The sequence below is a fragment of the Heterodontus francisci genome, chromosome 32 (assembly GCF_036365525.1).
Source record: "Heterodontus francisci isolate sHetFra1 chromosome 32, sHetFra1.hap1, whole genome shotgun sequence".
Lineage (NCBI taxonomy): Eukaryota > Metazoa > Chordata > Chondrichthyes > Heterodontiformes > Heterodontidae > Heterodontus > Heterodontus francisci.
Window position 1 is genome coordinate 34,891,031 of NC_090402.1, and position 25,060 is coordinate 34,916,090.

General features: G+C 40.6%; 1 protein-coding gene across 1 annotated transcript in view; it reads right to left on the reverse strand.

Annotated features, from left to right (window-relative positions):
- tncb (tenascin Cb) overlaps window positions 1–18,652 on the reverse strand; it is a 378,292-nt gene extending 359,640 nt beyond the window's left edge. Inside the window, exon 1 of the mRNA XM_068012682.1 lies at window positions 17,935–18,652. The gene's annotated coding sequence lies outside the window, so the exon portion shown is untranslated. The remainder of the gene's footprint in view (window positions 1–17,934) is intronic.
- Between the last annotated feature and the right edge of the window lie 6,408 nt (window positions 18,653–25,060).

Sequence of the window (25,060 nt, forward strand, 5' to 3'; positions counted from 1 at the left end):
TTTGTGTGGATTTGGGCCACCTGGTTACTTTATTTAGCAATATTTTACTAGAGTTACATGCTGAGATGGCTCCAGTGACTCCTGTTGACTATCATGTGGCTGGTTGCTGATCCAGATGAAATATAACACTAATATGCTTATATCATTTTTGGATGAATTTCAGTCCAGGCAGGATCCTATGTATTTCCCGCTCACTGTCAGGAAAAAGTATTTCATAAGATTATAGAGGCACAAGAACAAGAAATTTGAGCCGGGGCAGGAAGGGAATATTCACAACTTGATGCAGCATGCGAGAAATTAATAAAAGTTGTCTGATAAATATGTTAATCTTGCTTCCTAATCCTGTGACATTTTTGGTAAAAAGCAGTGCAATTAGTCATGAGGGAGAGAAAAATGTTCTCATTTCATGATGGGTTTATGTAAAGTTCAACAATCACTATGTATGCAACGCTCTTTACTGTCATTAACTTAATACCCATGTTGCTGTAACGTTAATTCACAGGATGATCTTCCTCTTGCTATTGCCCCATTTTTGTGTTTAAACAGGGATTTTTTTTTGTTACGTACATGTTGGACGTTCACCCCCTACAAATTTTAGGACTCTCACACCAGTTTGGTCTCCACTGCCAGTTCCCTAAGCTGCCTTTTCTGTTTTTGTTCCAGATTTTCAGCATTTACAGTTTGTTGCTTTTTGTTTTTGGCAGAGATAATACCTGATAATACCTGATGATAACCTAGAGAGGACAACTAAGGTGAGAATTAGAAATGATAGTAGTGTTTGAGGATTGCTTTATTAACAATACACAACTTGCTTCTGAAATAATTTAATTGAATTACAAGTATTCTTCAAAAAAGTTTTTTGTTTCTGTTAATAGATGATGTTAGTAACGCAAGAATTCCAAACGTTTACCATATCAGATGTTCTCCAATTTGAATACTTGTAAGTCAATTCTTCCCTTGTGTTGCTTATCTTTCAATTCTGAAGCATGACCCTGCCTGAAATGTTAATGTGCCTTTGCTTCCAACAGATGTTGATTGACTTTAAAAATTGAAACATACTTTTCCTCAAATTATGAATGGCACATTCCTTTTTATTGTTCCTAAGGCATCAACGATATTTGGAACATTTCTGTATAGCACAAGCCACCATCTGGTCTATGATTGTTTAGATCATCTGAATCCTCATTTGCACATTCAAAATATCTGGAGTGTGAAAAGGCCATTCAGTTCATCAAGGTCTCTCTGCAGACGTCAGGAATGATTTTTCTATTGGAGACTTCCCTCCCACACTGTCTGCTGATCACTTACTTTGGGGAACACCAATTTTCTTCCCCCATCTGAAAAATGAACATGCAGTGTTGTTTAGTATCTGTATAATACTCAAACAAAAATCCAGTTTCTTTGTAAAGATGTCAACTGACTCCAAATCAATTACTATCTGCAGGAGATTTTTTTGTACAGATCCAGTCTGTGTGGATTAAAAGTTTCCACAAAGCTTGTGAATTTTGTACTTGTGCCTTCAGGTCATATGCATGTTGTCCAAGATAAATAAGCTGCTTACTTTCATCTGATGTCTCATCTCTCTAATTTGATGACCTGCAAGGTTTTTTCTTTCCATCTTTAGATCCAGAAGGTCTTTGATCTTTAGCTAAAACTATTTCAGCAGAATGGTTAAGACATCAATCTTCATTTCTTCTTCTATCTAAGTAGATCTTGTTATTCTTGAGGCAAAGCACTCACATTCACCGAGAGCTGATGAAACCCTTTAGTTACCGTGCAGTGTAAGACTTGAATATCAATTACGGCATGAGCATTCATGCAGTTGTACTCTGTATCTACCCAATTGTTTATAACTTATTAAACTCCTGCCTGCCGATATAAAAAATAACTCAAGCTATATCAGAAAATGAAATATTGTTCGTTTGTTCAATAGACCTTCAGTGGGCTTCCCCAGTAGCTCAGTTGATAAATACAAATCCAGTGTGGAATTCAGCCCTAATGTTAAGGTAGATCCTAGATTGAATCACCAATCTGTGCAAATTAGATATAATCTCAGTTGGGATAGATATAGAGAGCATTACAATCTCAGCAGAAGTTAGGAAGGATAAAAAAAAAATCAGCACAGGTTCATTCTCTTGATTGCTGTCCAGTGACTTCAGATAGGAGATTTCAAATATGTAAAAGAATGCAACCATACTGAAGAGTTTGATAGATTATATTCCATTATGATAAATATCAATATCAACAAGTTAATGTGCAGAATTTTGTTTACACCACTGATATGTTTTATCATCTGAATGTTGCTTAATCCTTGTATTCCTAAAATTTAGAATTTATAATCACAGATAATGCAAAGCTGAAATGATTTCTGAAGAGGAAAAAATGAAAATGGTTATGGTTTTGAATGACTTTTAATGTCACAATTTGTCACATAGGAGATAAGCAACAGAATTTTTTTTTTACATGAATGGCTTTTTTTTTGCATTTTATTTCCATTTATTTATCATTTTTATCTAGATTGTAGAGTCAGTTATATTTAGGTTCACTATATCTGCCAATATGCAGTTCTGCTCAGGGAACCAATTAATTATACCACTATAAAAAATTCTGCTTCAAAATCACAAAATTGTCTTTTTCAATTTTGGATACCTAATTTAGATTTGCTGAGGAAGTGTTTCACTATGTAGTTATTGACCAAATTGTACTCAGTTCTGGTCACTCAGATGACAGTAAGACATTCAATGAATGGAGACTGTTCATAGAACAGCCACAACACTGATCCCTCACGTTGAAGATTTGAGGTGGAAAGAGAGATGAGAGACATTTAGTCTTTCCACCCTTAAAAAGGAGGCATCTGAAAAGGTGATTACATAGTGTTATGTAAATTAGCAAATGGTTATGGAAAAAGTCAATGAAATTGAAAGAGTAGGGAAAGGGACACAGGTACAAAGTCAAAATAGGCAAAGTTTGTCTCTAGACAAAGACTGATCAATATACAATGGACTCCCAGGCAGAGGAGTGGAGGCAAAAATCCTGGAATCATACTGCAATTATCTTGTGACATGCTGGCTATTCCGAGATACAGTGAACCAGAATCATGCGGAATGTAGCCAAATCGTGTTTTGTGAACTACAACAATTAAACTGTGCTTATTATGGAAGGCTTTAGGAATAATGTAGGCATTATTACATATGTTAAGCAATAGGCCACAGGTAGGTCAGATCCTGAAACAGGATCTGGATAATGGAACAATCTAGATTGGATTATTGGCCTTCTCTTCTTCCTGCATTTTCACTTCTTATTCTTTTGAATGTCAGTATTGGTAAGATGGTGACGTGAGGAAAACAGTATACCTTCCTCAGTACTCAAGAACTATATCATGCCAGTTCTAGTTGACACCATAAGATAATGCTCTTGCCTCTTGAATCACTCTGCTTGTAACAACATGAGCAGATCAGATTAGAATGCCTTGGATTAAGCACAATCTGCTGTTATACACTGATGTAAATGAACAAATGATCTATGGAGAACAAAGTTTAATTTTGTCAAGTCTCAATAATAAAGCAATGCACATTTTCCAATGCTGGTTCCCAAGTAAAAGCTTTCGATCAAGACAAACTTACATTTCAAAGAGAAGAGGTTTTTTGGATTCTTGTAACAAAACAAAACTTTCAATTTACATTTTAGTATCTCATTTACCCAGCTCAGATTGTGTTATCCTAGACAGTATAAAATTTCTCAAACAATTCACATTCGGCCTTACAACAGAGCTTTGGAATTTATGGTTTACCAAATGGATATCCAAGGTTTAGGGGATAAATTATAAATTTTTGAAAGCAATCCTGGTCTGTTAAGTAGTAAACACATGCACAGTATCGTAACCATGTTAGAATGAAGCAGCTATGCTTAGTCTGAGGGCTCACTCAAATAATATCACTTACATATAAACATTTACATGGAATGCAAGATGATTTATATGCAAAAGGAAATCCATGTCTAAGTTGCAGTTGTGAAGGTTAATACTACGTAAAGCATGAAGGAACCTCTTGGCTTGTCAACCTAATTTGAAAACATATCTGCTTAACTAGCAGATTAACTTTAATCACCATTTCAAATCTTATTTTATATTTACAATTGTGGAAAAATTGCAGCTATAGATTTAATGGGTTTATATTAAAATATTTCACTTTTCCCACAAATTTTTCCTGATAATCCAAATTAGTTTAGGCAATATATCATTCTACAATATTAAACATAACAAAATGCATCCCCAGATAGACAGTGTGTTAACAAGGGATATCACTGAATGTGAGGCCCCAAGGTTAAATCCAATCACAATTGGTGGTTGGAGTCATACTCTAATCAGATGTACTGTAAAGATGGGTATGTTCATGAATTGGAAGAGACATTACAAAATGATATTGACAGACTGAGAGAGTGGGCAAAACTATGCAGTTCAATGCAGGTTAAGTGTGAAGTGGTCCATTTTGGACCAAGAAGGTATAGGCCTGAGTCTTATTTAAATGGTGAAAAGCTTTGATATTCCACTCAATGGAAAATCATCTACAACCAACTTGTCTGCTCATGGTAACAACAGGATTAAATGACACTACAAAGTAAAAAGCTTAGTTGTGGGCCAGCACTTCTCTAGAAAATAATGTTCTGTGCCACTTCTGTTGTAGCAAAATAACAAGCCATTAAAAGTACAGAAGCCAAACACAAATAGGTGCCTTACGAATGCTAATATTGGATTCAAACCAGTTGTGACCCACAGCTGAGAGAATCAAAGAAAAGTTGGTAGCATTGGCAGGACTTTTACTTGTCGGAGAGGGTGGGATCGGGGGCAGGCATTTGCTTAAACCCGCCCCTCAGGTCAGTGTGCCGGTTTCCCGACCCAAAACTGGAATGCTCCATGCTGCGATAGGAGCCAGAAGAGGCAGCATGTCCAAACTGCCAGTTAAGCCTCTTGATGAGCTTGTTGTCACCTCATGAAAGGCCAGTTTTGACTGTTCCATTTAAAGTGCGGGATTCACGTAGGGTCCAAAACACAACAGGGAGGAGGTGGTGACACAGTGCAATAGCAGCAAGAGGCACCACTGAAGACAGAAGGCTCATAGCAAGCCCTCATTCACAGGTAATCAGTTGTTCCAGGACAGCTACAACACTGGCATCTACCCAACAATGTGGAAAATTGCCCAGGTATGTCCTGTATACAAAAAGCAGGACAAATCCAACCCGGCCAATTACCGCCCCATCAATCTACTCTCGACCATCAGCAAAGTGATGCAAGGTGTCGTCGACAGTGCTGTCAAGCTTGATTGGCACCCCATCCACCAGCTTCAACATTTAATCACTTCACCACCGACACACAGTGACAGCAGTGTGTACCATCTACAAGATGCACTGCAGCGACTCACCAAGATTCCTTTGACAGCATCTTCTAAACCCATGACCTCTACCATCTAGAAGGACAAGGTCAGCAAATGCATGAGAACACCACCACCTGCAAGTTCCCCTCCAAGCCACACACCATCCTGACTTGGAACTGTATCGCCATTCCTTCCCTGTTGTTGGGTCAAAATCCTGGAACTCCCTTCCTAACAGCACTGTGGGTGTACCTACCCCACATGGACTGTAGCGGTTCAAGGCGACGGCTCACCACCACCTTCTCAAGGGCAATTAGGGATGGCAATAAATACTGGCCTAGCCAGCAATGTCGACATCCCGTAAAAGAATAAAAAAAAAATGGAGATTTTCAAAACAGGAGCATAGAGCACAAGAGCAGAAAGGTTTGCAAAAAAAAACAAAGTTGGTAAAAATACAGTTGAGTACCAAGTGCAGTTTTTGCCATCCCATTGTAGAAAGGACATTTACATGACAGAAAGCATACAACATAGATTCACAAGGATGATACCAGCACTGGGAAACTATAGTTATGAGGAATAACTTGAGATATGGTGACTATTTCCATGGGAGCAGAGAATAATTAAAGGAGATTGATAAAATCAGACAGGCTGACTGGGAAAGACTATTGTCCCTAGTAGGGGAGTCAATGATGAAGGCCATCAATTTAAGAAAAAGAGAATGAAGAGGGGTTAGAAATATTTTCTTTACATAATGAGTTGTTAAATCTTGGAATATTTTGCTATTGGTATGGTTGAGGCAGTGATTATTGTCTCCTTTATGGGAAAAGTGGATAAACATTTCAAGGGAGAGGAACATATAGAACAATGGGAATAGAGCGGTGCAGTGGGAATGTTTTTGGATTGCTTAGCAAAGAGGTGGCACAGACACAATGGGCCCATTGGCCTCCATCTGTGTTGTGTTTCTAAATGCTTGTGCAGAAGTGCCAGCTTGCCAGTAGTTTGCATTAGTGGATTACACAACCATAGCCTACTGACTGCAAGGGGGACAGGAGGTAACATACCAAGTGAATAATGCTTTACAATCCACAGTGATTGTTAAGGAGGTCTGGGAGAATTGCTTTCGCATCGGGTGTCAAAGCAAGTGCCATAACTTAATGGAATCTGTGTCGTCTGGTTATAATTTTGTATCTTTTCACCCAGTTTCCATATTTAAGTTCACTCTTATGGATGAATCTCATGTGCCTATTGTTACAAAGGTGCCTCTGTGTTTTGTTAAATATATTTTTTGAGGATCCATTTTTGAAAGATTGAAGAAATGTTACACTTTGGGGCTTCCAAGGGGGTGGGGGGTGGGGCAGTGGTCATGTAAAGGCCACTTGACTTTGAAAAACCATCCCTGGAAATGTTTTTTAAAAGGGCACTGAGAGGTCTTGTGAGGAAACAAGCACTTCCAGGAAACCACCTGACTTCCAGCAGCAACAATTAACCTTTTTGGGAAACTATTTGACTTCCAGCTCAATAAACAACAGGGAACTTTGGACACCTGGAGAAGTTGTTTACGAAGAAGTGACAAGTCAAGATTGATGGAGGTCAAAAGGTTGACCTGTTGTTGGTTTTGCTTTAGAATTGTTTTGAGTTAGGGTTGAACTGTATATAAAAAAAGGAGAGAACTTCGAAGGAGAGGAGAGAAGAGAATTCCCAAGGAAGGAGAGAAGACCACAACCCAGCTCAACTTTCCAGCACCTCTCTAAAAGATCCTAAGAAGTCCAATGTGTCAACTTATCTCATCTCCTGTCTTTGAAGAAAAGCCTAAATTAATTCTCAATGCTGCCTGACAAGGACTATTCTAAAAGATCCCAATGACCTGTCTACATGTACTTTGAGGTCAGACTGTATACCAGTTTTGGAGCACAACATATCTCAACTGCTGTTTCTTCAAGAATGAGCAAGTATTCAGTCCAAGTGTTTCTTTGTCTGAAATAGAGCTCTAGTGTGTGTGGGAAAATTTAAATATATGTTGTGACCTGTGGAGAAGTGGGACTAGAATAAACAGTGCACTCCTCCCACCTCGGTCGAATCACTATGACTTAAACAGTGTAGTGATCACTCCTACCAATACTGCCATGGACAGATTCATCTGCAACAGACAGATTAGCGAGGACAATATCAAGTAGGTTTTTCCTTTTGTTGGTGGTCTTCCAGCGCAAAGAGTTGTCCACCACCGAATGTTGCAGTCTGGCACATTCCAAGTCCAGGACTACGTGCTGAGGGACCACTAAAGCTTGGGGCAGTCGCAGCAAAGGCTCAATGGGGAAAGACCACAGTGTAAGGTCCCCCCACCAAGCTGAACTGAGGGGCTGGATCCATGGGAAACCCCTCGAACTGTATCGGGAAAATTTCTGTCTCCTGTATAATGTAAAAATGTATCTGGCAGGACAAATGTGAAATGGAAAGGTTGTGAGGCAACTCATAATTGTATAGAAGGAAACTGATCACCTTTGCACTGTTTGTATTTTTTAACTTGATGCTGTTTTAAACTGTTTGGGAATGTAATTTTTACAGATTTTTATGAATAAAGTATATTTTGGAAATAAAAAAAATAAAAAAAGTTTTTCCTTTTGTTGGTTCTCTCACCACCTGCTGCAGGCACAGTCTGGCAGTCATATCCTTCAGTACTCAGCCAGCTTCATTAGTAGTGATGCTACGAGCTACTCTTGGTGATGAACATTGAGCAGAGTACCTTGCTACCCTCAGTGCTTCTTTCAAGTGGTGTTCAATGTGGGGGAGTACTTATTCATCAGCTGAGGGAGGGCAGTCCGTGGTAATGAGCTGGAGGTTTTCTTGCTCGTGTTTGAGCTGGGCATTAGACTTCATTGGGTCCGGAGTCAATAGTGAAGAATCCCAGGGCCACTCCCTCCTGACTGTATACCACTGTGCCATCACCTCTGGTGTGCCAGTGGGACAGGACATATCCAGAGATGGTGATGGAGCAGACTAGGAATTTAGCTGTAAGGCATGATTCAAATGAGTATGATTATGCCAGGCTGTTGCTTGACTTGTCTGTGGGACAACTCTCCCAATTTTGGCACAAGTCCTCAGATGTTAGTGAGGACTTGAATGTTTCCGGTGCCTCGGTCGATGCCAGCTGGTATGTCCAGCTTTACTCTTTTTCAACTTTTCTGTAGCAGTTTGATAGCCTGTCTGGTGTCACTTGTAGGCAAATTTCCTTCCTTTATGACAATCCAATAGTAATGATGACCATTGTTACGACCAGGTCGAGGAAGGGGTCTCAGGCTTCCCTCTTACCCCTTTCCTGGTTTGGCCGTAAAATGGTTTAACTTTCAAAACAGTGTTTTTAGCTTCACCTCAGTGAGTCCTTGCTCACTGCTCTCTAATTGTAATTGTAAAGGAATCAATCAGACAGGCTTTCTCAGGTTTAAACAAGAAAGTTGTAAGTTTATTAACCTTAAAACTCTTAACTCAGTTAAAACTACTAAAAATACGCCACGCAACCAAGCTAGCATGCATACGCAATAAACACACACAAATAGATACAAGGGAGGAGAAAGAATTAAAGTGTGGGGGGGAAGGTTTGAAGTAGTAGATAAAATTCAGCTGCTCACAATGTGGTCTCCTCTACACTGGGGAGACAAAACGCAGACTGGGTGACCACTTTGCGGAACACCTCCACTTAGTCCGCAAGCAGGACCCTGAGCTTCCGGTTGCTTGCCATTTCAACACTCCCCCCTGCTCTCATGCTCACATCTCTGTCCTGGGATTGCTGCAGTGTTCCAGTGAACATCAACGCAAGCTCGAGGAACAGCATCTCATTTACCGATTAGGCACACGACAGCCTGCCGGACTGAACATTGAGTTCAATCATTTCAGAGCATGACGGGCCCCCCTTTTTACTTTTATTTTTAGTTATTTTTTCTTTTTTACATTTTTTACAACTTTTTTTTCATGTTTATTTCATTTCATCTTAGTTTGTTCAGTTTGCTTACCCACTGTTCTTTTTCATGTCTGTACTTGTTGCTGTTCAACATTCAGTCCGTTAACACCCTATTTGTACTAATGCTTTGTCTTTCAACACACCATTAACATATTGTTTGCCTTTGCTCCATGACCTTTTGGTCAGCTATGTGGCCTTGTCCAATCTACACCTTCTCCTTTGTTACCTCTTGCCCCACCCCCGCCTCACTTGCTTATAACCTTTGACATTTCTAATATTTGCTAGTTCCAAAGAAGGGTCACTGACCCGAAACGTTAACTCTGCGTCTCTTTCCACAGATGCTGCCAGACCTGCTGAGTGGTTCCAGCATTTCTTGTTTTTATTTCAGATTTCCTGCATCCGCAGTATTTTGCCTTTATGATAGAATTCAGTTACTGTTTTTGGTTTGGATGTTAAGGCTTTGATTGGAGTTAAGTCTTGCAGTTCTCGTTGGGGCCCAGTGCACACTTTCAAAGTTGTTTCGCTGGTACCAGAAGGCTGCAGAGATCTTCTGTCTTGAGATTTAAGTTGCTTCGTGGGTCCCTGGAACTTTGCATGAGAGAAAGACAGAGAGAGAAAGAGAGAGAGAGAGACCTTCCTTCTCTTTGGTCTTTAAAATTGCAGTCTGTCTCAAAACTTTTCTGTGATGCACAATTCAATCAATTCCCAGGTTGGCCAGCAGGTTAGTCATGTGACTAGCTCTTTGCTTGAAACAGCATCGCCTGTGAGGATTGTTAATTCTTCAAAGCTTACTAGGCTCACTCAGTGGGGGTGTGGAGTGCTGGCTCTTACACAGACAATGACTCTCAATGTCTTTTGATCATCACTATTGGTGATCTGGCTAATTGAATCACGGAGCACTCCCATTGTCTCTCTATGCAACTGTCTCTCAGAATGCACATGTGCAGCCATGTTTTCAGCGACTTCTGTGGTCTTTTTAAACAAGTTATGTTCAATGTCTAGTAAAACTTCAAATAGTGTTCCATTATGCCAAAATTAATAGGTTTCCATTTGACAGGTATGGTTTCCGTCACACCATAAAATGGAGAGCAGCTTTTTATTCCAAATTTGTAAATTGAATTTTTAAACTGCACCAGCTGCTGTGATGGGATTTGAACTCGTACTCCCAGAGCACTAGTCCAGGCCTCTAGATTACTAATATAAAATAAAAACAAGAAATGCTGGAACCACTCAGCAGGTCTGGCAGCATCTGTGAAAAGAGAAGCAGAGTTAACGTTTTGGGTCAGTGACCCTTCATCGGTACTGACAAATATTAGAAAAGTCACAGGTTATAAGCAAGTGAGGTGGGGGTGGGGCAAGAGGTAACAAAGGACGTCTTGATTGGACCAGGCCACATAGCTGACTAAAAGGTCATGGAGCAAAGGCAAACAATATGTTAATGGTGTGTTGAAAGACAAAGCATTAGTACAGATTAGGTGTTAATACACTGAATATTGAACAGCAGCAAGTGCAAACCTGAAATAAAACAGTGGGTAAGCAAACTGAACAAACTAAGATGAAATGAAATAAGTGCAAAAAAAAATTGTAAAAAAGAATTACTAGTCCAGTAACATTACCACCATGCTACCATTCTCATGCTACACCTGGGAATGCTTAATTCTCAGTACAAGTTCCAACAGTAACATCCCTCACCTTAATGTACACAAAGTTCACTGAAAAATGCACCATTTGTGAATTGGAAGAAATGACTAATAGAGAAAGGAATTGACCTCAGATTCAACTTAATTCAGGCAATCACAGAGCATCTCATTATTTTGAAGAATGGAGAGATGACACAAGAGAAGTTGCTGAGGCCAACAGAAAAGACAGACAAAGCTAAAAAGAAAATATGCAACAGAAAAAACAATTCACAAAAAAATACAAGAATTGTTTGACAGGCATACACAATATTTGGCATATCAAATAATGGAAGCACCCAAGGGAGCCAAAATGTCTATTGTTGGACAATGCAATGTAAACCGAGCACAGAGAAACATACTCCACAATGAAGATAAGAGGGAAAATCAAGAAATTTGAACATAAGGAAAAATAATTGTCAAAGAACTAAATAATTGACTAGGGCTAAGTGGATATGTGTTGGATTTAATTAGCAAGGATTACTGCATTTGATTATTTAAAAGACTATTAAATCTCAGCTGTTTTTCTAAAGACAAATTCATTCATTGTGTTATATAATCTGTGCAGTACCAGGAGACTAGTGAAAAATCAGAGGAATGGTTCAAGCACCAAAAAGATGAATAATTGCTCAAGATGTTGCATAACTGGGGACAGTTCACATTCAAATTTATAGTTTATAACATTAACGATTATTAACAAAAAATGCCAAAATCAACCAAATTTAACAAAAAGCAGAAAGCACTTTTTGCAGCTCCTGGATGCAGCAAAAACATAGGTACACTGGAAATAATGGTTGGATTTTACGGTCAGCAGCAAAGTGACAGCTGATCTGAAGAAAACTGTCCTCAAAGATCCAGCGATCTCTATGGTGTGGATTTTAGCTTCCCCGATGTTAATTTCATTCCAGCATCAGCTATAGGGGATCTCCAGCATCCAGCAATGGTGAAGTCATCAAGCAGCGTAAACAGTCGATCACATTGAGCATTTCCCATACTCATGGACAGCAAACCAGGAAGTAAAATGCACTGATTATCCTTCACTTTTTAATCATTTTACAAAGAAAACCTATAGATTGCAACATACACATGGGATTAAGGTAGGCGAAATATCATTAACAAACTATAAAAAGTCTTTAAAAAATCTATGGAAATTTTATAATGGAGAAGTTTGACTTTCCACAAGTATGAAATTAGTTTTTCAGGACCAGAGAGGTTGTTCAACAATAGTTATGACTGAATACACATTAAACCCCTGTTACTCCTCATTCAACAAGGCTGACAGTGTAAAAAGTAGAAGTTCACATCAAATCAATTGATTTTTAAGATTTCCATTTGCAGGGATTTCGACAGTGCACCCTGTAATTGAGCCAGGAGTCACTGACAGCAACTTTTAGATTTAACTGTGCATGTGTGAATCCCAGAAGTTGTTGTTTGTTCTTTGAAACCATAACACCTGAGAGTTTCACCATCATTACAACTGAAAAATCTGGACCAATGATCTTAGTGGCCAAAATATGGTTATTTTCAATGATCTGACTGAAGCCTTTATTTTTGCCAGGCACAGACTTAATAACAATGACAACTTGCATTTATATACAGCCTATTTAACACAGAAAACCATCTGAAAGAATTTCAGATGAACAAGTGAAAGGAGGCGGTGACCAAGAATTTGGTTGAAGAAATGGGTTTTAAGGAGATCTTAAAGGAAGAGCATGAGATGGCAAGGCAGAGGGACCGAAGAAGGGAATACCAGAGCACAAGCCTTAGGCAGCTGACGGCTCAGCCAATAATGTTAGGACAAAAGGTGGGAGGGGATGCACAAAAGGTCAGTGTCAGAAGGACAGAGAGAGTTCAGAGGGTGGATCATGGGGCTGAGAATGTTAGAGCGATAGGGAGGGATGAGGTCATGAAGGGATTTAAACACAAGGATGAGATTTTAAATTGGAAACCTCAGGGACCGGAAGCCAACTCTGACAGAAGACGGGGGATTGGGCATGTGGTACAGAATAAGAAACAGGAAGCAGATTTTTGGATGAGTTGAAGTTCACAGTGGGTGGAGGATGGAAGACCAGCCTGGAGAAGTTGTAATAGTCAAGCCCAGACGTGACAAAGGCAGGGATGAGAGTTTCAGCCGCACACTTAGGTTTAGATAGGGGAAGGTAGAAGTAGGCATTCTTTGTGATGGGAAAGATAAGGGAATGATAAGTTCAGTTTGGGGTTGAACAGGACACCAAGGTAGCTAACTGTCTATAGATGTAGCTCCTGGGTAAGGGTGGGTGTGGGCAGGAAACTTAACGTATAAGATATAGGATGGACCTATATATCTATTATTTAATCCCTGCAAATGAAATTACAGCTGTGATGGGAAAACCTAGCAGAAAAAAAACTGAAAAGTTTGAGAAAATGAAGGCTTAATTAAAAACTACAAGCAGTGCAATTGCAGATATGCAGTATCTAAAAAAATAAAAGGAACAAACTTCAACAGGAAACCTTCCATGAAGCAACTTCAGAAAATACGATCCTGTCAAAACCCATCTTATGAGTGTACAAAGCTGTCAATGTATCTTTGGTGAAAAGCAGAAAATCTCTTTACATTAATCTATATGGAATTGAAAGCTATAATAGGCTCTTAAGTGCTAAGTGAAAGAACCTCTTAGCCCATTGTTTAATACAACCAAGAAATCATATGTAGTAAACAGGCCTATGATCAATTTACTCAATTCGCCAACCTCCATTTGTTCAGACAGTACCTTGCACACCCAATACACAGAAACACAGGCACTGACATTCTGTACTGCACTATCATAGAAACATATGAATAGGACCCATTCAGCCATTCAATCAGTTCATGGCTGATCTGTATCTTAACTTCATCTATCCACCTTGTTTCTGCCCTGGTTCTATAACCCTTAATATTCTCGCATAACAAAAATCTATTAATCTCGGTTTTGAAATTTTCATTTGCCGTAGACTCAATAAGTTTGAGGGAGGGAGATCCAGATTTCCTCCACCTTTTGTGCATAGGAGTGCTTTATGACATCACCCGAATGGCCCACGGTTAATTTTAAGGTTGCACCTGCTTCTTCTGGACTCCCCCACCAAGGAAATAGTTTCTCCCTGTCAACTCTTAAATCATCTAAAATTATTTGATGAAATGTATGTTGTGCCGTGGGAAGGTATGGCAACAATGTACAGCTGATAACAGCAGAAGCCATTTGTCCTGAATTTAGACATTAAATATATTTCAGAGGTTGTATCAGGCAATTGTCATAAACAACTTTTCCCTTATATGCAGCCTGAAAAATGTTTGAAAGAACACAAGTCCAGGGATCAAAGTAATGGCATGTAATACCCTTTCCAAAGTTGAAACCAAAATAACTAGTTTTCTGCTGGTGCCACCACAACCCCTTTTATAATAGTCCTAGTTGCTTAAAGTACAATGTTGAGAATAAATTCAACTAAAGTTAATTTCACTCCATAACTTGTAAATAGCATTGAATATACAAAATGTGTAAGCTGCATTTTAACAGTCTGACAACACTTTGTTTAAAACAAGATCAAATCTGATTTATAACTACCGGTATGAAAGAAATATTTTAATTTTCTCCTCTCCTCACTCGGGTGTGCTTGCAATATGTTCAGTAGAACATAGGGTGTCATACTGAAATCAGTCAACTGTTTAAGTTGGTAGTTGTAAGTTTATACCTATGAGGACCAAATGGAATGGAATAGTTGAGCTGTATAAATTTTATTTAGGAAAAGCCAATTGATCAAGCCCTGCAAGCTCCCCACTGAAAATGGATTTTTATAGGATATGACTGAAGCCATAGGATAGTCTGCATTAACATTTTGCTATCCAGTTTAACCTGCAGTATTTAGCTTTCTGGCAGTGCTCTTAACAATTCAGTTATTTGCAAAATAAATTCTAAAAGTTCCTAGTGCCAAAAGTAATATTTACTTTATTCAGCACTGCCTGCAGGGAAAATCTATCAATGGTACAAATTTGTCTTGCAGTAGTGCTACATGAGTGGTAGCACATTGGTTATATGTTCTAGCCAATATTCAATTCTATTGACTACAATGAAACGGAGTATCAGGCGGGCTGTATAATGGATGACTGATATTGTTGCCACTGCTTATTTACAGTCTAAAGGAAACAAATTTAGCTCATTAGTATCTTAATTACCTATCACTCCAACCATTTAAAAACTCATTTGAGTAGGTTATGTTTCTTAAAAAACAACTCTTTCCCCCCATCCAAATCCTTTCTATCAAAAAGATACTGAAATGTGTCAGGTGCCAGGGGATTTTGTGGCCCAATTTAAGAACATAAGAAGAATATGAGAAATAGGAAATTGAGAAGGCCATTTGGCCGTTCGAGTCTACACCGCCATTCAACAAGATCATGGCTGATCATCTACCTCAACTCCACTTTCCCGCACTATGCTCATATCCCTTAATACCCAAAAGTCTATTGACCTCTGTCTTCGCTATATTCAATGACTGAGCATCCAAAGCTCCCTGGGGTAGAGAATTCCGAAGATTCACATCCCTTTGAGTGAAGAAATTTCACCACACAGCCGTGAATGGTGGTGGACAATTAAACAACTAACTGGAGGAGGTGGCTCAACAAATATCCCCATCCTCAATGATGGGGGAGCCCAGCACATCAGTGCAAAAGATAAGGCTGAAGCATTTGCAACAATCTTCAGCCAGAAGTGCAGAGTGGATGATCCATCTCGGCCTTCGCCTGAAGTCCCCAGCATCACAGATGCATGGCTTCAGCCAATTCGATTCACTCCGCGTGATATCAAGAAATGACTGAAGGTACTGGATACAGCAAAGGCTATGGGCCCTGACAACATTCCGGCAACAGTACTGAAGACCTGTGCTCCAGAGCTTGCTGCGCCCCTAGCCAAGCTGTTCTAGTACAGCTACAACACTGGCATCTACCCGGCAAAGTGGAAAATTGCCCAGATATGTCCTGTACAAAAAAGCAGGACAAGTCCAACCTGGCCAATTACCGCCCCATCAATCTACTCTCAATCATCAGTCAACAGTGCTATCAAGCGCACTTGCTTAGCAATAACTTGCTCAGTGACGCTCAATTTGGGTTTCACCAGAGCCACTCAGCTCCTGACCTCATTACAGCCTTGGTTCAAACAGTAAAAAAACTGAACTCAAGAAATGAGGTGAGAGTGATTGCCCTAGACATCAAGGCAGCATTTGACTGAGTATGGCATCAAGGAGCGCTAGCAAAACTGGAGTCCATGGGAAATCAAGAGGAAAACTCTCCGCTGGTTGGAGTCATACCTAGCGCAAAGGAAGATGGTTGTGACTGTTGGAGATCAATCATCTCAGCTCCAGGACATCACTGCAGGAGTTCCTCAGGGTAGTGTCCTAGGCCCAACCATCTTCAGCTGCTTTGACCTTCCCTCCATCATAAGGTCAGAAGTGGGGATGCTCGCTGATGATTGCACAATGTTCAGCACCATTCATGACTCCTCAGATACTGAAGCAGTCCATGTAGAAATGCAGCAATATCCAGGCTTGGGCTGATAAGTGACAAGTAACATTTGCGCCACACAAGTGCCAGGCAATGACCATCTCCAACAAGAGAAAATCTAACCATCTCCCCTTGACGTTCAATGGCATTATGATCGCTGAATCCCCCACTATCAACATCCTGGGCGTTACCATTGACCAGAAACTGAACTGGAGTAGCCATATAAATACCATGGCTACAAGAGCAGGCCAGAGGCTAGGAATCCTGAGGCAAATAACTCACCTCCTGACTCTCCAAAGCCTGCCCACCATCTAAAAGGTACAAGTCAGGAATGTGATGGAATACTCTCCACTTGCCTAGATGGGTGCAACTCCTACAACACTCAAGAAGCTCAACAGCATCCAGGACAAAGCAGCCCACTTGATTGGCACCCCATCCACAAACATTCATTCCCTTCCCCCACCGACGCACAGTGGCAGCAGTGTGTACCATCTACAAGATGCACTGCAGCAATACACCAAGGCTCCTTCAACAGCACCTTCCAAACCCACGACCTCTACCACCTAGAAGGACAAGGGCAGCAAATACATGGGAACACCACCACTTGCATGTTCCCTTCCAAGCCACACAACATCCTAACTTGGAACAATATAGTTGTTCATTCACTGTTGCTGGGTCAAAATCCTGAAACGCCCTTCCTAACAACACTGTTGGTGTACCTACCTCCTCACGGATTGCAGCGGTTCAAGAAGGCAGCTCACCAACACCTTCTCAAGGGCAATTAGGGATGGGCAATAAATGCTGGCCTAGCCAGCGACGCCCACATCTCATGAACGAATAAAAAATTCCTAAATGGCCTACAACTTATTCTTAGTCTGTGACCCCAGCCAGAGAAAACATTTTCTCTGCATTTGCTAAACTCCAGGGATTATAGGTCCAGTCTACTCAATCTCTTCTCATTGGACAATCTCCTTATCCAAGGAACCAACTGAGTGAATCTTTGTTGCACTACCTGTAGAGCAAATATATCCTTCCTTAGGTAGGGAGACCAAAACTGCACACACTACTCCAGGTATGGGCTCACCAAGGCCCTGTAGAATTGTAGTAATACTTCTTTATTGTTATACTCCACCTCCTTTCTAACAAAAGCTAACACATTTGCCTTTGTAATTGCTTGCCGTACCTACATGGTAATTTTACAGGAGCATCTGGGTCCCTTTGAATGCAAACATTTTCCCAGTCTCCCAAAAAAATTCTGCTGTTTTATTTTTCAAACAAACTGGACAACTTCACACTTCATCATATTGTATTGGGGAAATAAATGATAGCTGAATTAAGTGATACAGTACTTTAACACTACTGTTGAAATGGCTGCCAAAGATTTACCTTATATGCAAAGTTAAATGCGATTTAAATTGTCTTCTTAACACTTACCAAATCATTTCAGACCTGGCTTAAGTCATTGTCATCTCATTCTCCCTGTGGAGCAACAATTGATTAATTGGCCGCCTTCACATTCTCTGCCACCTGAAAGCTGTTACATCAACGTTTGTACATAGGTTAGTTTTTTCAGCTGATCAGTATAGGTGATGCCTTTCAGGCCTATGGGGAACAGTTTTATCTGAATAGATGAAACAAAGTATAAGCTGTAAATATTCCATCAATCCAGGGAAAGTTGTTAGTAATACCAGGCCATTTAAGAATACTGAACTAAGAATCCACAGATGTACAATTTATAGTTCCAAGGTTGTTCTTCTTATGGATTAGTATTTGAATCACCATGTGAGTGCACCAGCAATTAGGAGATTTTGTTGAACTGTTATGGCCCTGCTTTTTAAGTGCTCGGGAGCTTTACACAGCCCATGTGCCTATAGGCTGGAATTACTGACACATCCAGTATTCATCAGAACATAAGCAGCCTTATATGCATCAAATTTCGTGGCAAAAAAATGTCTTTGTAAAGTACCAGATGCTTGTAATCTTAATTCAAGGTCCTGTGATAATTATGTTCCAGCTTTGCAGATTCAGAGGTGAGTTGGATTAGTTTTTGAAGGTAAATCAAGGAAAGTGGAAACACGTCAGGAGTTTATCCTCCAACAGGTTGTCAAATGCGTTGTAGAACATTCAAGATCTTGCTCGTTTACAGGCACTCTTTCTTCCTAAAGTAAAAATTCTACCCAGCCATTGGATAAAAACCACTGCTCACAGTAACAAGAAGCAGCAATTGCAGCTCTTTAAATACCAGGCACTGAAATAGCTTGGATGCAGCTGCATTTGCTGCTTTCTCAAGTGATCTTTTCCATTAAAGGAGTTATTGCTCATTACTGAGGAATGTTCTGGCATAATTAAACTGATTGATCAAATCTAGATACTTTCTTCCTGATTAGAATCAAACCCAGCCCCAGGATGTACATTTTTAAACATTTCTAATGTCTTTACATCAAGATTCCCTTTACGATGCCAAAACAGATAATTTTGATTGCAAACTTACCAAAGATATATGTTTAGGTAATTTATGTATTAATTACTTGCAGTTTGATTCTTAATTGTGATCAAATACAATCCACTGACAAAATCCATAAAGGCTGCTTAAGGTTTGTGCTTGAAAGCTGTTGTTTTAGTGTATACATGGTTGACAATGCTAGCTTGTGGAGATACTAAATCATCAGCTTCCCCCAGCGATTTGTTTTAGCGTCACTCCTTTTTGATCTGCATATAAACACCCTGCTTAAAATCAGATTGTAGCAATTTGTCTATGCCTTTGACAGTGCCTTTGCTACTCTGGCTAGTGACTTTTTCACCCTTGCGATTTTTGTCAGCTAAGTTGTCTGGTTGAGTAGATGACCATGCTGTTGAAAATGTTGTGTCATCTTTGCTTTTAATCCTTTACGCTCTGTTTCTAGCAATGCAAAATAGAAATTAAACATTCGATGCAGGCAAAATTCCAATGTTACTGAATGGGATAAAGTATGAGATTTAGAAATGCTAAAGAGGGCTGGAATAATAAATAATAAGGGAAACTTGCAAAGTGGTGTGAAAAACTTGCATGCATATAAAGACTATATCATGCAGACTGGCACTACTGTCTACTCAGAAACAAATTGTATTTTTGTTTAAAGATAACACTTTAACTGAGATTGAAGCAGTGAGATTTAGCAGCAAAATAGGTTTTCTCCCACCACATCCTTGTTTCCATTCTGCTATTTGTCCTACTTCATTGCTATCTTCCTGCCACCATTGATTTGAGCAGACTAGGCATTCTGAGCGATGGGATTATTCATACTGCAATGTGACTAGTTTGTTGCTGGCAATACCTACTCTCCCTACCCCAAGACAACATTGGTGTTGTGCGAGAGCTAATTTGTATAGCCAAACAGTACCTTCAATATCAGGTAGAGAATTAAACATTGTGAATTACATAGTTTACCACTCCTCTTATAAAATGTATCAGATTTACCATGAGCAATATCACCTGGAGATCCACCAGCACAATATAACCTTTTGCAATCCTAACAGAATAAGTTCATATGTAACTAATGCTACTTAGCATTCTGTAAATTACAGTACAAACTCTAAGCTGGGACTTAATATTTTCTATGCACTCCTTCAAATGATTTATTCGAAGTATGCCCATAGGACTATTGTTGAACTTTGATGGCTTGTCAGTAATTTATGATGATAGTGGAATAAATAGTAATGATGATAATTCTTCCAATCTTCCACACCTATCTGTCATATTTTGAAATGCACTGAGGTTCCTACCTAGTTTCAGAAAATGGTGGATATATAGATATGCTGTTCTGATCTGTATTCAATTTTTTGCCTTTGGCCTTTGAACATAACCTTTGTTGTAAATACCTGGGTGAAATCCAGAACCTGCATGGTTCTTTTTGCTGTTCACTATTGACTAGTTGAATCATTTATGTATGTTTAAATATCCCTGGAGTTTAATCCAGTCTGAGCTGAAAACAAATCGAATGAAGTATTTACTAAACTAGATATATTTTCTTTCCTGAACAATTCAATAAAAAGTCGAGGCAGATTTTAAAATTATTATTTGAGTATTTTACACTCATCATCCACAACACCAGATGGTACACTATTCAGGTGAACATTTTTATAGGTTGCTGTAATGTCTGTTGTTCAAATAACCTTTGGGGGATTGAAATAGGCAGTCAGTGGATAAAACTGTCGCCTTGCTGTTCTTTTCATGTTGTAGCTTCTGACAAATTATCAGCAGCTCATGGGGAATAACTAAAATAATTCTTCGATTTGTCCTTACAAATCTATTTACTGTCTCACAAAATTCACTGGAAGATTTTTCAGCCTGGTTAGATTCAGATCTGTTGTCTTTGGGGGTAGATTTATCACTTTAGTCTGATTTCTGAATGTTACCAATTTGAAAAGCAGTTATCTCACTGACTTGGAAGGGGTGCATATCTTACAAGATTTCAGAAATAGAAACATCCAGGTGCTCAATCCATTAGCAGTAATGCCATGAATTTAAGGACAGAATATGCATAGGTCACTTAAAGCTAAGAGATACAAGTGGACTGTATCCCACATTAGCTGGATATGACTGGTGACTCTCAGAGCACAGTGGTGCCAGTTATGTAAGGTGTGTCAAAAAGAGGGAAGGCACTTCCTCATGGGAGAAGAGAGAGAGGAAATTGGAGTACAGATCATAGCGATTCAGGACAGTTTCAATCTATGAATTCATGCTTTGTGTGCGATAAGAGCAGAAAAATCAATACAAATGACTTGACATACTCCATTACAGAAACTAAGAAATGATCATCGTACACCTTCGAAATGAGTTGTTAAAGCAGCAGAACCTGATTAGTTCAAACGACACAAGTGCTTTCCATCAGAGGTTCAAATGCTGTCCTTAACTCTCAAACACACTACATGCTGGGTAGAGGTAAACACTGGTAGAGTGCTGATATCAGGCCATCTTTTCAGCTGATAAATTAAGTGGGGATAAAGAATATAAAAAGTGATCTAAACTAGCTACCATTACCCTATAAGTGATACTATCATATATTCTTACAAATATATTTATAAAATTCCAGAGATTGATGAAATCCAGCTGATTTCTTGAAATGAGAAATACACACATTGGGCTGAATTTTATCTGGGCATTACACTCCATGGCGGTGCCTTTTGAACTCAGTGGGGTGCCCGTGTTTAGCAGCCGCTGCAGAGCCCCCGCGATATTACGTGTGGGGGCTCATTAGCATCACTGCGCCGAGCCATTTCCCCCCACCCCATATTACGTGGGGAGAGGTGAACCATTTGGCACAGTGAGGAACACTTTGACAGCTGTGTAACAAGTGCTGGGGCTCTATTTAAAGCACCCCAGCACTTGCTTCCTGACACTGTCAAAGAATACTTACCTGACCGCTGATGAATGGGGTGTTGTCAATCTGGCAGCAAAGCAGAAAGTGCTGGAGAAACTCAGCCGGTCAGGTAGCATCTGTGGGGAGAGAAGCAGAGTTAACTTGACCAAGTTCACAGACCTGAAAGTTAACTCTGCATCTCTCTCCACAAATGCTGCCTGACCTGCTGAGCTACCTCAGCACTTTCTGCTTTGCTGCCACATACTTACCTTGCTGTGTCCCAGTGTCCTGTGAAGTTGTGATCCTCTTCTTCCACTCGAGTGTTACATTGCTTCTTATAGGCATGCCGCACCTGGGTGAATAATTTTAATTTTGCACATCCCAGAATGTGAGACTTAAATGTACCATAAAATGCAAATACACAACAGAAATAAAACCATAATTGAAGAATATTTACATACTATGGGCTTCTAATCATCTGACTCTGAAAAGACTAATATGCCTTTGGAATCTGTATTCATTTCACTGCCAACTGTTATGTGAAAATACATGTAACTGCAATTAAACAATCCGTGTTAAAAATAATCAGGAAAATATGTTCCTATTCTAGCTGCATTGCCAGTTGAAAAACCATGACAACAGCACAGACTTCCTCACGAGTCCTGCATAGGTCTTCAAACATGTGCAAGACAAACCTTGCAGCCAGAAGTCAGAGCAGTTACACGGTGAAGTCACCTTTGCATTTAAAAGACCACACCAAAAGCCAAGGATGGCAGAGGGGTGCTCTAGGGTGGCCCCACAGTGTAGCGAAGCCTCCCTGCTCACCTCCGGGCTATGCAGGCAAGGTGGGAGGTCCTTTTCACCAGCGATGGTAAGAAGAGGCTCTCCCACCTGAACAAGGATGGAGGTGGCAGAGAAGGTGAGTAGTCGTGGGGCCATCTGGCGTCAAAGGGTCCAATGGTGGAAGGGGATAAACGATCACTCTTCCAATCAGCTGGAGCCCTCTAGGCCTCATGTGCACAGGGTACAACCGCAAAAGTCATCCACAGCCAAAGGGCTATCATAGTAGCAGCCTTCCTACAGCCAGGCTGCTAACACAGGAGTGGCACTGTGTAGGAGAATCTGCAAGCATTTCCAAATTGTATCCTGACACAGATTGGTCTGCATGGGTGACACAACAGTGTCGAAAGGCTGGAAACAAAATCGTCTTCACTAACATTGCATTGCTTTTATTGTATGAATGAAGTGTGCCAGCATGTACCGATCGTGGCTCCTCCCATTACATCATTGGCCTTCCAGAATTAGCAATGTATGGAATAACATCATTGCCATGCCAGTATCACTCGTGTGTCTCGAAGGATGCAGTAATATGGACAATGTGGGGCCACCCTGGAGCACCCCTCTGCCATCCTTGGCTTTTGGTGTGGTCCTTTAAATGCAAAGGTGGCTCCACCGTGTAACTGCTCTGACTTCTGGCTGCAAGGTTTGTCTTGCACATGCTTGATGACCTATGCAAGACTAGTGAGGAAATCTGTGCTGTTGTCATGGTTTTTCAACTATTACACATTGACGCGTGTTCACGAACACTTTGCTTCTGCAGCAGCTGAGCTTATTTATTGGTGTAATATTCCTAGTTGGCAATGCAGCTAGAATATGAAGATATCTTCATGCTTTTTTAACACAGTTTAATCACAGTTACATTGCAGGGTAGGCAGTGGCGTAGTGGTATTATCACTGGACTAGTAACCCAGAGACCCAGGGTATTTCTCTGGGGACATGGGTTCGAATCCCACCACAGCAGAAGGTGGAATTTGAATTTAATTAATAAATCTGGAATTAAAAAGCTAGTCTAATGATGGCCATAAAACCATTGTCGATTGTTGTAAAAACCCATCTGGTTCACTAATGTCCTTTTAGGGAAGGAAATCTGCTGTCCTTACCTGGTCTGGCCTACATGTGACTCCAGACCCACAGCAATGTGGTTAACTCTTACATGCCCTCTGAAATGGCCTAGCAAGCCACTCAGTTGTATCTAACCGCTACGAAGTTAATAAAAAGGAATGAAACCGGACGGACCACCCGGCATCGACCTAGGCACCGGAAACGACAACGGCAAACCCAGCCCTGTTGACCCTGCAAAGTCCTCCTTACTAACATCTGGGGGCTTGTGCCAAAGTTGGGAGAGCTGTCCCACAGACTAGTCAAGCAACAGCCTGACATAGTCAGACTCACGGAATCATACCTAACAGACAATGTCCCAGACACTGCAATCACTATCCCTGGGTATGTCCTGTCCCACCGGCAGGACAGACCCACCAGAGGTGGTAGCACAGTGGTATACAGTAGGGAGGGAGTTGCCCTGGGAGACCTCAACATCGACAATGGATCCCATGAAGTCTCATGGCATCAGGTCAAACATGGGCAATGTAACCTCCTACTGATTACCACCTACCGCCCTCCCTCAGCTGATGAGTCAGTACTCCTCCATGTTGAATACCACTTGGAGGAAGCACTGAGGGTGGCAAGGGGACAAAATGTACCCTGGGTGGGGGACTTCAATGTTCATCACCAAGAGTGGCTTGGTAGCACCACTACTGACCGAGTTGGCCGAGTCCTAAAGGACATAGCTGCTAGACTGGGTCTGCGGCAGGTGGTGGGGGAACCAACACGAGGGAAAAACATACTTGACCTCGTCCTCACCAATATGCCTGCTGCAGATGCTTCTGTCCATGACTGTATTGGTAGGAGTGACCACTGCACAGTCCTTGTGGAGACGAGGTCCCGCCTTCACATTGAGGATACCGTCCATCATGTTGTGTGGCACTATCACCATGCTAAATGGGATAGATTTCGAACGGATCTAGCAATGCAAAACTGGGCATTCATGAGGCGCTGTGGGCCATCAGCAGCAGCAGAAGTGCACTCAACCACAATCTGTAACCTCATGGCCCGGCATATCCCCCATTCTACCATTACCATCAAGCCAAGAGACCAACCCTGGTTCAATGAAGAGTGCAGGAGGGCATGCCAGGAGCAGAACCAGGCATACCCCAAAATGAGGTGTCAACCTGGTGAAGCTACAACACAGGACTATCTACGTGCCAAACTGCGTAAGCAGCATGCGATTGACAGAGCTAAGCGATCCCATAACCAGTGGATCAGATCTGAGCTCTGCAGTCCTGCCACATCCAGCCGTGAATGGTGATGGACAATTAAACAAT